We start from the raw sequence: 11,262 nt of genomic DNA, 5'->3' as shown, positions 1-11,262 counted from the left end.
CGCCAACTGTCGGCCAGATACCATACTCAATGTAAACAAAGACTCGATTTCTTCTCTGTCGACGTGTCGACAAGACTTACTTTACTCGCTGTTGAAACCTGGAGTTTTTCCCATCATCTTTGGTGAAGTACTTTATTTTGGTTTTGAGCTTTCGCTGTGCAGGGTTTTTCTTCAAACAAATCCTTGATTTCTTTTTTGTATCGGATTCATTGTTGATGACTTGGATCGTTTTTTGGAATTTTCCCTTGACCAATTCAAAATGGCTGACCTTTCACAAGTTCCCAAGTTTAGAAAATGCAATGCTAGGGACTGTTCTAGGCGTCTTCCAAAGGCTTCTCTCGACCCTCACACTGTTTGTTCCAATTGTCGGGGTAAAACCTGTCAATTGGAAGATCGGTGTGAGGAATGCGTGGGCCTTTCGGAATTCGATATTATCGAATTTGAGAAGTACACACGCAGGCTAGAGAGAGATAGAATAAGAAGTTCTTCTAGGTCGATAGATTTTTCCTCTCCTCGTGCCCCTCGACCTATTCCTTCCCCTGTAGTGGTTGTTCCTAACCCCCCTCCTAGCACTCGGGAACCATCGATGGCTGACATGATGCGTGCTATCCATGCCCTGGGGGAGAGAGTTGAGTCCCTTGCAAGTGACTGCAATCGACTCATGGCGGATGTTAAGGAGCTAAAGTGCCAAAGTGCCGCGGAAAGTGATAAAGTGCCTAGTGAAAGTGTTGTGAACAGTGTTGCGCTTGAGGGTTCGTCTGTTCGTGCCTGTCGTCCTCCTAGTCCGGGACCTCTTGCAAGCTCCCAAGCCCAGGGGAGAAGCAATGTCGTACGACGCATGGGTTCGAGAGGCCTTGATCAGCGAACAGACGTTCCCTCCATGGTATCAGGCGTATCTCCCCAAGATCGCCCCTACCTATGTAAGACGAGAGAGCCCGTTTTTACCTCGTCGTCTGAAGGTGTTTCTCGTAAGAAACATTGGACTAAGTCGGTCCCTTCAGGACAAGTCCAACGTCACGGTTGTAGCCACTGGGTCAGTTCGGACTCGTTGCCGTCATCTGATGACTGCTCACCGCCTAAGAGAGGCAAAGCGGTACCGCCTCAGTCGCTAACCCCGTCTGTTGCCGCACCTGCTCCCGTAGACCCTAAATGGGCTTTGCTGCAAGACATGCAGTCCAAGCTTGCATCCTTGATGGAGGACTTTCATGCGGAGAAGGTTGCTGCTGAACCTTCTGGCCAACAACCTTCCAAGCGATCGGTTGTGCGTCCTGTTGACGCAGAGGTAACCTTCTCGCGTCTACCAGTTGAGGTGGTACCTCCACCGATGCGACCCAGTGTGGGTTGCCAGCCGCACGTTGACGTTAAGAGACGCTCGGAGGTGGTTGTTGACGTTCAGGACGTTCAACAACCATCAGAGGTGACTTGTTTTGACGCGGTGCGTCAACCTCCGCAACCCGGTATGGTGTTGACTGCACAACCCAGACTGTCTAGACAGTCTCGGGTGGACGCTGTGCGTCCTCGCGCACCCATGGTTGTTGACAGTTCACAGACTGTGCAGCAGTTCCATGACGTTGCGTCCGGCTCCGTCACGCATGCACCAGTGCGACCGGACTCAGCGAGCCAGACGTTGCCCACTCCGTTGCCGTTTCCTCATCAGTTTTCGGATGAGGAACTATCTGATGAGGACGTTGCCGAACAACAAGATGATCAACCGTCAGAACTGGACGAGCCCAAGGCAACTCAACCATCATTGGACTTTAGAAAAGTCATGGCTGTATTCAAGGAGTTGTTTCCTGACCATTTTATTTCTGTGGCTCCTCGTTCTCCGCCGTCAGAGTTTGTATTAGGCATGCCTTCTACCGCACCTGCCTTTACTAAACTCGTTCTCACGCTCATCCAAGAGAGCTTTGCAGCTGTTAGGAGACTGGTTAGAGTCTAAGAAGAGTTTAGGGAAGACAGCATTTGCCTTTCCCCCATCTAAACTCTCTTCTAGATCGAGCGTCTGGTATACCACGGGAGAAGTTCTCGGCTTGGGAGTTCCTGCCTCTGCCCAGGGCGACTTCTCAAGTCTTGTAGACTCTCCCCGCCGCCTTGCCATGAGACGCTCGAAGATTTGTTGGTCACCATCGGACCTGGACCACCTTCTTAAAGGGATATTTAGGGCTTTCGAAGTCTTTAACTTTTTAGACTGGTGCTTAGGAGCCCTGAGCAGGAAAATCTCTTCGACAGATAAGGATATTTCTTTGCTCATTATGTCCTGCATGGACAAGGCCGTCCGTGATGGATCCAATGAGCTAGCTGCCTCATTCACGTCCGGAGTCCTGAAGAAGCGAGAGTCTCTCAGTTCGTTCCTGTCTGCTGGAGTTACGCCATGCCAGAGATCTGAACTTCTCTTTGCTCCCCTTTCCAAGTGCCTGTTTCCTGAAGGCTTGGTAAAGAAAATTGCCGCTTCATTAGTTCAGAAGGACACCCACGATCTAGTTGCGTCCTCAGCTCGCAAAGCTCCTCCTTTGCCTACATTGTCTGCTAGACCGAGGATAGACACTCCAGCGTCTCGCTTTATTCCGCCCTTTCATGGCAGACCCTCCAGCAGAGGAGGTGCTCGTGCCGAAGGGAAACGAGGGAAGAGGAAAGGTTCCAAGTCCTCCAAGGGCAGAGTCTGACTGCCCGCAACTTCAGACAGCAGTGGGAGCCAGACTCAAGAACTTCTGGCAAGCCTGGGAGAAGTGAGGCGCAGATTCACAATCTGTGAAGTTACTCAGAGAGGGGTACAAAATCCCTTTTGTACGCAAACCCCCTCTAGCAACGTCCCCCATCGATCTCTCTCCCAGGTACAGAGAGGAAGAAAAGAGACAAGCCCTGAAACTGGAAGTGTCTTTTGCTAGAGAAGGGAGCGGTGGTCAAAGTCTCGGACCTTCGATCACCGGGATTTTACAACCGTCTCTTCCTAGTTTCAAAGAAGACAGGAGGTTGGAGACCGGTGCTAGACGTCAGTGCTCTGAATGTCTTTGTCACAAAGACGAAGTTCTCCATGGAGACCACAAAGTCAGTCTTAGCAGCGGTCAGAAGGGAAGACTGGATGGTCTCGCTAGACCTAAGGGACGCTTACTTCCACATCCCCATTCACTCAGACTCCCAACCTTTTCTGAGATTCGTCTTCGAAAATGTGGTCTACCAGTTTCGGGCCCTGTGCTTTGGCCTAAGCACAGCTCCTCTCGTGTTTACGAGGCTGATGAGGAATGTGGCCAAATTCCTCCACTTATCGGACATCCGAGCCTCCCTTCGAAGTTATCTTAGCAACCGCCATCAAATTGTTAAAAAATACTATTTCTTCCACCAAACTAGTATCATTTGGAGTTCCACAAGGTTCAATTCTGGGACCAATTTTATTCATTATATTCGTTAATGACCTAGTTAATTACCTGCCCCACTGCTTTGTGGTTCAATATGCTGACGATACGCAAATTCTTATTAAAGGTGATTATCTATGGCCAAAGTTTACTTTCAAAAAAATGGTTTGTTATTAAATACTGCGAAAACACAAAGTATCTTTATAGGAACAAGGCAATATTTAAATCGCATTAATCCGAATCTGACAATAAATTTTGAAGGCAGTCAAATCAAACCTCTAAGCAGTGTTAAGAACCTTGGGGTTTACTTCGACAATTATATGACTTTTGAGACACACATAGACAAGATTCACAGGAAAGTTATGGGAACCTTAATATATTTGAATAGTGAAAAATTATTTTGTACCCGAAACACGCTTAATTGTAGTACAATCTTTAGCTCTAAGCTTGATCAATTATTGTCTCACCGTCTGGGGGTCAGCGAATAATAAGCACCTGAGTAAAGTACAAAAACTACAGAATTTTGCAGCTCGTGTGGCCCTTGGGACGGTGAGTAAATATGATCATATCACTCCGCATCTAATAAAAATAGGATGGTTAAAGATGAAAGAGAAATACAGATATGATGTATGTATTTTAATTTTTAAGATTTTAAGAGGCTTTTTACCTGAGTGGCTACATAATCTTCAGACTGTAAACTCCATTACCAGACAGGGTAATGATTTGTTCGAAAGGAGAGTTTGAACTGATATGGGATCGAGAGAGATGACAGTGAGGGGTCCCCATTTTTGGAACAGTATACCAGTCTCTTTAAAGGAAACTAACTCGTTACCGTCTTTTAAATACAAATTAAAGAAACATCTTTTAAATGGTATTTGATCTTTATATATCTAACATTTAACATTTTAGCTACTCATATTTATATATATATTTAAAAATGTTTTAATGTGTTAGTTTAATTTTACCTTTGAGCTTTAAAGATTTTTATGATGTTTTATGGTTTTCGATGTTTTAACAACTTATATTTCTATCTATACTTTTAACGTTTATGGAACAGTGTACCGGGGTCTTTAAAGGAAACTAATTCGTTACCGTCTTTTAAATACAAATTAAAGAAACTTCTTTTAATTGGTATTTTGATCTTTATATTATATCTAACATTTATATTTTAGCTACTTATATTTATGTCTCTATTTAAAAATGTTTTAATGTGTTAGTTTAATTTTACCTAAGAGCTTTAAAGATTTTTATGATGTTTTATGGTTTTCATTGTTTTAACAACTTGTATCTCTATCAATACTTAACGTTCTAATAATACGGTTTTTTATGCTCTTAACGTTTTAAATGCATATGTTTCTATCAATACTGTTGGAACTATTATACATTTTGTTTTTCTCCTGACTTTTATAAGACTCGTGATTATAATTTTAAATTCTTTTTTAATTATTATTATTATTATTTTGAGTACGTATATTTTCTATCAATACTTTTAAAACTTTTATATTATGTTTAGTTTCTCTGTGTACTTGATGCTATGTATTATCCTTAACATGGATATTAATACCCAATGTATAAATTGGAAATAAAGAATTATTATTATTATTATTATTATTATTATTTATTTGGACGACTGGCTTCTCAGAGCCTCTTCCAGTCGTCGCTGTCTGAAGGATCTCAAGTGGACTCTAGATCTGACCAAGGAATTGGGACTCCTAGTCAATTTGGAAAAGTCGCAGCTGGTACCATCCCAAACTATTCTGTATTTAGGGATGGAGATTCACAGTCTAGCTTTTCGGGCTTTTCCGTCGGCCCCCAGAATAGATCAAGCCCTTCTATCCATCCAGAAGATGCTGAAGAAGGAACGCTGCTCAGTCAGGCTGTGGATGAGTCTGGTAGGGACGCTGTCATCCCTGGAACAATTTGTATCACTAGGAAGACTCCACCTCCGTCCTCTTCAATACCATCTAGCTTTTCACTGGAAAAAGGACAAGACGCTAGAAGCGGTCTCGATCCCGATTTACGAAAAGATAAAGTCTTGTCTGACTTGGTGGAAGGACAATATCAACCTAAGAGAGGGTCTTCCCCTGGCTGTTCAGACTCCCAACCACGTTCTCTTCTTGGACGCATCGGACTTGGGCTGGGGCGAGACACTGGACGGTCGGGAATGCTCAGGTCTGTGGAACTAGAGTCAGAGGAGCATGCATATCAACTGCAAGGAGCTGTTGGCAGTACATCTGGCCTTGAAAAGCTTCGAGTATCTCCTTCGAGGCAAAGTGGTGGAAGTAAACTCGGACAACACCACGGCCTTGGCGTACATCTCCAAACGAGGAACCCACTCACTGACGTTGTACGAGATCGCAAGGGACCTGCTCATCTGGTCAAAAGGTCAAGAAATCTCCCTAGTAACGAGGTTCATCCAAGGCGACCTTAACGTCATAGCAGATTGTCTCAGTCGGAAAGGGCAAGTAATTCCAACCGAATGGACCCTCCACAAGGATGTGTGCAAGAGACTTTGGGCCACTTGGGGTCAACCAACCATAGATCTCTTTGCAACCTCGCTGACCAAGAGACTTCCAATCTATTGCTCCCCCGACCCAGCAGCAATACATATAGATGCCTTCCTCCTAGATTGGTCACATCTGGATCTCTACGCATTCCCACCGTTCAAGATTGTCAACAAGGTACTGCAGAAGTTCGCCTCTCACGAAGGGACAAGGTTGATGTTAGTTGCTCCCCTCTGGCCCGCGAGAGAATGGTTCACCGAGGTACTTCGATGGTTAGTAGACGTTCCCAGAAGTCTTCCTCTAAGGGTAGACCTTCTACGTCAGCCACACGTAAAGAAGGTACACCAAAGCCTCCACGCTCTTTGTCTGACTGCCTTCAGACTATCGAAAGACTCGAGAGCTAGAGGCTTTTCGAAGGAGGCAGCCAGTGCGACTGCTAGAGCAAGGAGAGCGTCTACCATTAGAGTCTACCAATCGAAGTGGGAAGTCTTCCGAGACTGGTGCAAGTCAGTTTCTGTATCCTCGACCAGTACCTCTGTAGCTCAAATAGCTGATTTTCTCTTATACCTGAGAAAAGGACGATCCCTTTCTGCTCCCACTATCAAGGGCTACAGAAGCATGTTGGCATCGGTCTTCCGGCATAGAGGCTTAGATCTTTCCAACAATAAAGATCTGCAAGACCTCCTTAAGTCTTTTGAGACCACCAAGGAGCGTCGTTTGGCTACCCCTGGATGGAATTTAGACGTGGTACTAAGATTCCTCATGTCAGACAGGTTTGAGCCGTTACAATCAGCCTCCCTGAAAGATCTCACTCTTAAGACTCTTTTCCTGGTATGCTTAGCCTCACCTAAAAGAGTCGGTGAGATTCATGCCCTCAGCAAGAACATCGGATTTTCGTCGGAAAAAGCCACTTGTTCGCTGCAACTTGATTTTCTAGCCAAAAATGAGCTGCCTTCTCGGCCTTGGCTTAAATCTTTCGATATTCCCAGCTTATCGGAGATCGTAGGCAATGAACTAGAGTCTTATGCCCTGTTAGAGCTCTTAAGTTCTATTTAAAGCGTACTAAACCTTTACGAGGCCAATCTGAAGCTTTATGGTGTTCAGTTAAGAAACCATCCTTGCCTATGTCAAAGAATGCTTTGTCATACTTTATCAGATTGTTAATACGAGAAGCTCATTCACATCTGAGTGAGGAAGACCGAACTTTGCTTAAGGTGAAGACGCACGAAGTTAGAGCTGTAGCAACTTCCGTGGCCTTTAAGCAAAATAGATCTCTGCGAAGTATAATGGACGCAACCTATTGGAGAAGCAAGTCAGTGTTCGCGTCATTTTACTTGAAAGATGTCCAGTCTCTTTACGAGAACTGCTACACACTGGGACCATTCGTAGCAGCGAGTGCAGTAGTGGGTGAGGGCTCAACCACTACAATTCCCTAATTCCATATCCTTTTAATCTGTCTCTTGAAATGTTTTTAATGTTGTTTTTTATGGGTTGTCCGGAAGGCTAAGAAGCCTTTCGCATCCTGGTTGATTTGGCGGGTGGTCAAAGTCATTTCTTGAGAGCGCCCAGATTAGGGGTTTGATGAGGTCCTGTTGTATGGGTTGCAGCCCTTGATACTTCAGCTCCTAGGTGTCTGTCAGCATCCTAAGAGGATCGCGAGGCTCCGTAAGGAAGACTTACTTATAAGGCAGAGTAATCGTCTAAGTCGACTTCCTTACCAGGTACCTATTTATTTTGTTTTTGTTATTTATATAACTTCTAAAATGAAATAAAAACTCTTAGCTCATAAGATGTAAACATATTTAACTGGTCTCTACCCACCACCCTGGGTGTGAATCAGCTATACAGTATATATTCACTGGCTAAGTTAAATATTTAAAAATAATATTTTAATTATAAAATAAATTTTTGAATATACTTACCCGATGAATATATAAATTAAACGACCCTTCCTTCCTCCCCAATAGAGACGCAGTGGGATGAGAAGAAATTGAGTCTTTGTTTACATTGAGTATGGTATCTGGCAGACAGTTGGCGCTGATGGGCACACCCGCAACCTGTATAGCGATCGCTGGCGAGTTTTTTTTTACAGTTTTTTGTCTGTCGAGCAACAGAGTTGCAGCTATATATATTCACCGGGTAAGTATATTCAAAATTTTATTTTATAATTAAAATATCATTATTATGGATCTTGGTGATTTGATGGATAAGGCTATTAAGCTTGGTATGAAAACTGCTGAAGCTGAGGAATTTATAGCAAAGCAACAGGCTAGAGAGGTTAGACTAGCTGAGAGAGAGGAGAAAAGGTTTCAGTTAGAGTTGGCAAAAAGGAGAAGGGTAGGATTTTTAAATTGGAATGTCTTGAAAGAGAAAGGGAGAAGGAGGACGTCAGGAAACATGAGTTAGCCAAAGCAGAGTTGAGAAATAGGGGTGCTATAGGTGGTGTAGATAGCGAGAATGTAATATCTTTGCCAAAAATTCCCCCCTTTGATGAGAAAATTGATGTGTACATGAATAGATTTGAGAAATTAGCTGAATTTCATAAATGGGGGCAGAAAGACTATGGTACTATGTTAGGCACATTATTAAGGGGATGAGCTTTGAAAGTGTACTGTGGACTTGACCTTGCTATTGCAAGTAATTATCAGGAATTGAAAGCAGCCTTATTGAAAGAGTTTCAGGTCAATCCTCAGGTATATCGAAAGAAATTTAGAGAGGGATATATTGAAACTAATGAAAGCTTTGTGCAGTATTCATATAGATCAAGACAGAATTTTGATAAGTGGTTGCAATTAGCGGATGTTAATAAATCTTATGACGATGTCTGTGATTTTATGATCATGGATCAGTTGTTGGCTAATAGTTCAAGGGATTTGCGAACTTTTCTTTTAGAAAGGGTTTGTAAAAATTCTCATGAAATGGCGTTAGCTCACGGAATTACTAAATGTAGAAATTCTAAATCTAAGTCTGATAAATGTTCAAAGTTAGGAATGCAACCTAAATCTGATAAAGTAGGTGCTGATAATCTTAAAACATTGCAGTGCCACCTATGTAAAGAAATTGCACATATTAAACCCAATTGTCCAAATAATCCTGTTAATTTTGCTCAATCTAAATCTTCTAATATTCCAGTTCGTGCTAAACTTTATCCTGTTCCAATTAGTTTAACTGATGAATTTATCCATCGGGTTGATCAAATGCTCTCATTGGATATAATTGAACAATCTAATTCTCCATATTGTTCCCCAGTTGTCTTCGTAAAGAAGGAAGATGTATCTTTGAGATTGTGAGTTGACTTTTGAAGTCTTAATGAAATAACCGTATTTGATGCCGAACCCATGCCACGTATGAATGAATCTTTACATAAGCTTGCTAATAAAGTATTTTTTACAGAGCTTGATTTGTCAAAAGGATACTGGCAGGTACCGTTAACTTTAGAAAGCAGAAAGTATACTGCATTTGCAACAAAGTATGGTTTGATGCAATTCAAGAAGATGCCGTTTGGACTTAGCACAGCTTGTTAAACTTTTGTTTGACTTATGAGAAAAGTCTTGGCTGGTTTGGAAAATACTACATGTTATTTTGATAATGTCCTTATTTATAGTAATAATTGGTCAGATCATAGTAATAATTGGTCAGATCATATAGTTAATCTTAAAAATGTTTTGTTAAGATTTAAGAGAACATGGATTAACAGTTGGCCCTAAGAAATGCTTCTTTGCTTATAAGAGAATTAAGTATTTAGGACATTCTTTTGGTAAAAATTCTTTAACACCTCTTGATAATAGAATTGCAGATATAATAAATCTTCCCCTTCCAGAAACAAAGAAACAATTAAGATCTTTTGTTGGAGTTGTAGAATTTTATAAAAAGTTCATTCCACATTTTTCTATTCTTTCTGCACAATTAACAACTATGCTTAAGAAAGGGAGTTGCAATATTCTGAATTGGACTGATGAACAAATTAAAAGTTTCAATAATTTGAAAGCTTCTCTAACTAAATCTCCTATTTTGTTATTGCCAGATTTTAATAAGACCTTCTATCTTTGAACGGATACATCCATGGATGGTATTGGTGCAGTGTTATTGCAACAAAGTGATAATGTGCTTATGCCTGTCATATGCTGGAAAGAAATTTTCAGAAGCAGAAAGACTTTACAATTGATAAAGTGTTATGCAATTGTATGAGTGTTATGCAATTGTATGAGTGTTATGCAATTGTATGGTCTGCAATTGTATGGTCTATCTTAAAATTTAAGGAATATCTGTATGGGACAGAATTCATCCTGCAAACAGACCATCTTCCATTAACTTATCTAAATTCCATGAGGAATAAGAATGATCGCTTAATGCGATGGGCTCTTAGCCTGCAACCTTATAATTTCCTGGTTGAGTATATCAAGGGGTCAGATAATATCTGTTCAGACATGCTTAGCCGATGTATATAATATTTTGTATATTTGAGTTATTTGTAGAGATTCTAGTTTTTCTTGGTATGGGGGTTTGTCGGGTATTTCCTTTCTTAAAACTAGAATGTGTGTTTGTTGCTTTATTAATTCAATAGATGGCGTTGGTTGTCCATTCTATGATCCTTGGGTGTTGTTTTATTTGCTTTAATAGATGGCGTTGGTTGTTCTGTTCGTTATTTTAGTGTCCTTGGTATTATTGTTTACCTTTGATTTACTTTCCAAGTGATAGCCACTACCTTACGAACCCCGCAACCTTTCACATGGTAAGAAGTTATTTACTCTTTGTTGTAAACATTATTGTCTTTGTAAATAATTATTATGTAAAGCTATTATGGTTTAATAGTGATATGTTAACAGTGACCATTTGTTCTAAGCTATTGTTTGTGTATTTGTTGCAGACACTCAACTCTACTTTACCTTGTCTTGCCTGTGTGACATATTGTCTTAACTTGAATGACTTGTTGGATGTACCATTTTCCTTACCTGGGGCAAAATCTATCATCATGGATCTACCATCTTCGGCCCACTCGACAATTTCAAGTGTACCCACGTGTCATCTAATACTATTAAGAGTTGTTCTATTTATTGTTAATAAATGAATAATTTTGTAGCTCTTTTTACTAAAATACCAGTCTAGCTAAAGTGTTAGGTAACAAGCGCCTAATTCATTTCAATCAGCAAAATAAAAGCTTGACAGTGTCTCTCCAGCAAAAACAATAAATTCTTGTGGACAAGGAGCAATATAAACTCCTAAGTGTTCCAATGTTTGGAAAAAGAGATAGTGATAGTACTTACTGGGAATTATGCCAAAGTTAGAGCAGCTTTGAATTTGTGCTCTGCTGTGGAATTAGAATATCATACATATTCCTTTGTGTTAACAGTTAAGCAACCTTCTTGCCTGCTATCTCTTGCTGGATCACAGAAAATTATTGTGTAATA

General features: G+C 41.2%; 1 pseudogene; it reads left to right on the top strand.

Moving 5' to 3' along the window:
- The first annotated feature begins 7,919 nt into the window (after window positions 1-7,919).
- Window positions 7,920-10,931, top strand: LOC137642141 (uncharacterized; annotated as a pseudogene).
- The last annotated feature ends 331 nt before the right edge of the window (window positions 10,932-11,262 follow it).

Source organism: Palaemon carinicauda, chromosome 6 (genome assembly GCF_036898095.1).
Source record: "Palaemon carinicauda isolate YSFRI2023 chromosome 6, ASM3689809v2, whole genome shotgun sequence".
Taxonomy (NCBI): Eukaryota; Metazoa; Arthropoda; class Malacostraca; order Decapoda; family Palaemonidae; genus Palaemon; species Palaemon carinicauda.
This window is presented reverse-complemented; position numbering and strand designations above follow the sequence as displayed.